The sequence below is a fragment of the Liolophura sinensis genome, chromosome 13, assembly GCF_032854445.1.
Source record: "Liolophura sinensis isolate JHLJ2023 chromosome 13, CUHK_Ljap_v2, whole genome shotgun sequence".
Classification (NCBI taxonomy): Eukaryota; Metazoa; Mollusca; class Polyplacophora; order Chitonida; family Chitonidae; genus Liolophura; species Liolophura sinensis.
The window spans coordinates 27,921,185-27,925,604 of NC_088307.1; positions in this window are offsets into that span (position 1 = coordinate 27,921,185).

Genomic DNA, 4,420 nt, shown 5'->3' on the forward strand with positions numbered 1-4,420 from the left:
AAAGAGAATCTGATCCTTATTTTTGCCGAAGTTACATTATTGTGTGTCGTGTTTAAAAAAAATCCTGGTTTTATCTCAACCTTGACTGCCCTCTGGATGAAGCTGGGTTTCCTTCCTTTCATTCTTGAGATTCTTGTCGATGACCATTAAATGTCTGATGGTCACTGTAAGAGCGAAAAGCTCTGCATGGTGTGTTGTTTCCCGATAATGCAGAAGCGATTTGAAACGCGATTTCGCGGTAATCCTTGATTATGTAGTCAACGATTTGAAAAGCGATCTTTGTGTTTAAGGTCGTAAAAGGACCACGGTCAGAGTTATGAGTGAAAGAGTTATTGATACTACACTCAAAAAATTAATATGTTAAATTTAACAAAGTCTTTTATATTGGTGGTGTTAGAATGTATTTTGTTATTACAGCAGATAATTCTGTTAAGTATGACAGACGTATTCAATTACTTCAATGCAACCATTCTATCAGGCTAGCTGGAAATTTTGTTGAATATGACACAATATAGTGTCATAATAACAGAATACATCCTAACGTCACTCAACAGGCTTCTGTTAAATTCAATACATACATTTTTTTTAGTGTATATCGGAGAATGTACAAAATTTCTAACATAATTCGTCTTCAAATACTTATATTTAAACCAACAGCATACAAAGCTCTTTATTAATTCAAGATACAAACCACGATATAACAATTCTCCGAATTAGTTTCTTTCATCCTCTAACCATCGTCATTCGTCAGGCGCCTCCCAAATTCAGCAATTTTTTGTCGCTAGAAGCTGTAGTTGAACGGATAGATCAGGATTGGGATGTGACCTGCACGCCAGCTACACACACCTTTGTGCCTGGGATGAACGTGTTGGGGCTGGAACCAACGACTTTATGGATTGTTGGCTGAGTTACTAACACTAGATCAAAGTAGCGGGGTGTAGAAAAACCCGTGCATTCTGCCAGGGTTCCGACCGGGCCATGAAATCCATGGATCTACTTGGGTTTTGTTTGAAGGTTTTCTGCAACTTGGAACTTTTGGTATATGTACTTCAAAACACTTGGTTCTTCAATATGAAATATCCAACAGTATTATGTTTGAAAAAGAAATAAATACACGTAAACCACCAAACTGAATGCAGTGACCAATAATGGCCACATACATGTTTGTACTTAAACGTAATGGTCCTTGAAAACAGTCGCAAAGAAACTGTATTAGATCCTGGAGAGTCCTTCAAAAAATATTTTCTGTCTTAACCTGTTACACTCACTCCGTCTTTATCCTGTCATGTGACAGGGGAGGATTTCAGTACCCCACATGGACTGTATGTAAAGTCGCGAAGGCTGCACGTATTAAACACCCTGCTGGCATACATGCTGAGCTCAGACGGGATGTTTGACATCAGATTCTTTTGTCGCTAGAAGTTAAAAACAAAGTCCCACACTATCATGTCACTTGTCAAAAATGGCACGCAAGTTTTACTGACATTAATTTACCGGCTACCTGTTTCTCCGTGTTCCAGAGGCACAAATGACGCCCCTACCTCCACCCCTCTCGTTTTGTTTCGTTCAGGAGCATCTTAAGCTCGAAAACGCTCAGCTCCTCAAATTTCACGGTCTTTGATCTACTACAAATTATTTTTTCGGTGACTTTTTCAGACGAAAAATAGATACCTAACATTTCTGAAAGGCCACATGGTGCATTAGGTTCGAACTCGAAACTCTGCTATTGTGACGCGGATTTAAATGAAGGAGCTTCGGAAGCGTAGCCTAAACTTCTACAACTGGATCAAAAGAAAATTGCCGCTAGCCCTGTGGTACATAGCCAGAACATGCCACTCTGATGTAATTTGTATAACCAAAAGCAGATAAGCGAAGAGGTGTTCATCCGAAAGTTGTTTTAGTCACATTTTTAGCAACTTAAAGACCCCTAGCACCATGTGTGAAGCAGAATTTGGTACTCAGTGACAGTGTTGCTTTTGTTGCCATTTATTAGACGTCACTGGTCTAGAATTGCTCAAAATGCCGTGTTGTCATCACATTTAATATGATTTTTTTAAATCAATGCAAACGGACCAGGCCACAGGGATGCTTGTAGTCCACCAGCAGAATCCACGTCTATGCAGGAATACAATATAATAAAAGACTTACTGCATATAAAGAGTGAAAACCGGAGCAACGACGAGAGTGTGATAGCTGGCAAAAGGTCACGCGTAGCAGATGAAATACTTACCCCTGTCAGTTTATCTCGGTTAGGGTTTTATTTTAACTGTTCATGCGAATGCTTAAACAGTAACAAATCCCCCCCCCCCCCCCCGCAAGCAGCACAATCGCTTCAGCAGAATAACGTGTATAGTTGTAAAAATGTCTCATTTCGGACACAGTCAAGTGTTGAACCAGCAGTTCTATAACCTTTCATTTATCACATTCCTGTTTTTTTTTTCAACTTAATGCCATCGATCAGTAGAATGGTATCACAAGATCCATGTGTTCGTCTGTCTTTATTTGCATGCCGTTCCACAAAGTGTACAATCTGTAGGTATAATTATGAATTTGTGGAGTTACATTTGAAAGGTAGTTTTCGTATTCCAATGAGAAAGAGATACTTGTATAACTATTTCTTGTAGGGGGAAGGTGGAGGGGGGGGGGAATATTATTTCAGCAATAGCTATCTACAAAACAATGATTATTAACATTTCAGTGATTCACGAAGGTCAGGTGTCGAATCGGGGTCAGCACATGTTAGCGAAGTTTAAGAGGTCACCGACGTAAAAAGTATTAACACAACCATTCACGTCTTCATGGGCTAAAAATGCACGGTAACGGAACAGAAGGTGAACAGAAAATAGGCTGCTATATGAATGCCTAAGGGAACGCAAACGAGATGTACCATTGGTTGCTATAAGGCGCCTTTCCCGATTCGGTGAAAAAAGAAAACTAGAAAAAGAGAAAGTGGAGAGAAAGAAAGAAAGCAAAAAAGTCAAGGGCTTTTAAACCCGGCCTTTTGTCAGTTGAAATGCTATCGAAGCTAATATCACTTTGAGATGTTTCCTTTAATTGTTGGTTACCGAGCGCGAAGCCGACAGCCCTTAAATAAGAAAGTCTCATAATCTGGCAATTTCCTTGTATTAATCATCCTCAGACTGGAGAGGAAAGCCTGGCAAATTCGATTGAATCGAACTTGTTTGGCGCGTTACGGTCGCGCAGTTTCGTCAGATTTCGTTTTTCCCCGGCTCCCAAAATGTAACGAGGGGGAAAAGCAGCCGAGGAGAAGGTTGGCATGGCAACATTTGAATTGCCAAACAGGAAGCGGAGTGATCGGCAAAGGAACCGAGCCAGAAAGAGCGAAACGCTTGCTGCTCCATTTGCAGCTCTGGAAAAACAAGCGATTATTGAAAGCTGAAACGTCTAGGCGATCACGCCATGAGCGTATAGGTTGATGTCGTTACGCTAGCCTTCCTCCCATCGCACTCCTAAGACTTGACTTCCGGTTTGTCACGGCATCAGACCGCGGGAGTCTTCGGCAATGACTAAGGCGGGAGAAGCCGTCTACACTGCGGGAACTAAGTGAGATCATTCATTAGACGGGCTAGTTAATGGAACGGAACATCATCTTCTTGTCACGATTCCTGGAGATCACGTGACGGCCTCTCTTTCCTCTGCCGACCAACCCGCTACACAGTACTTAAGCCAACACGGGCTTAGATAATTTGCAGGGCAGAGCTGAGCGAGGAGGGTGTGTCATCGACCAGAACATATATTGAAGCAAAATGGCTAACAAACTTTTCATTTAATTATTACTTAATAATTAAATTTATTTAATAATTTGATTGGTGTTTTACGCCGTACTCAAGAATATTTCACTTCTACGACGGTTGCCAGAATAATGATGGGAGGAAACCAAGCTTCCCAGCAACCGTTTATAAATAAGTGTTTATTACCGACTGGTTGTTCGATCAATAGATTGATTTGTTTAGAAACTAACTTGTTGACTGATGGATTGAATTTGCTTTACTCCGATCTGACCGAATGGTTATTTGATTGAGTGTATAAAAGTGAACCGAATTTAAAAGTCTTCATCACTTTCATCACACTTTCTTTCTCATTATGTCACTCTGCTATGATGTTTACACTTCAAATTATACGAATCATGAAAATGCAAATGAAAGGCAATTTTCAGGTATCACGTAGTTAAAGTTTTTAAACTTCACAGCTTTTAGGTTTAGGGCAAGTTACAAACAGTTTGTCGTCCCTGCTTTGGCTCTACTCACAATGATGTAAATCTGTTATTATATCTATACACAGTGGATTTATTGAGTTAACACTTATTTGGACATTTTATTGGTCAACAGTATGTAAGCTATATAACGATGGTAAGGTTTAAAGTTGGACTCCGTTGTTGTCAGCTAACACTACCCTTTAC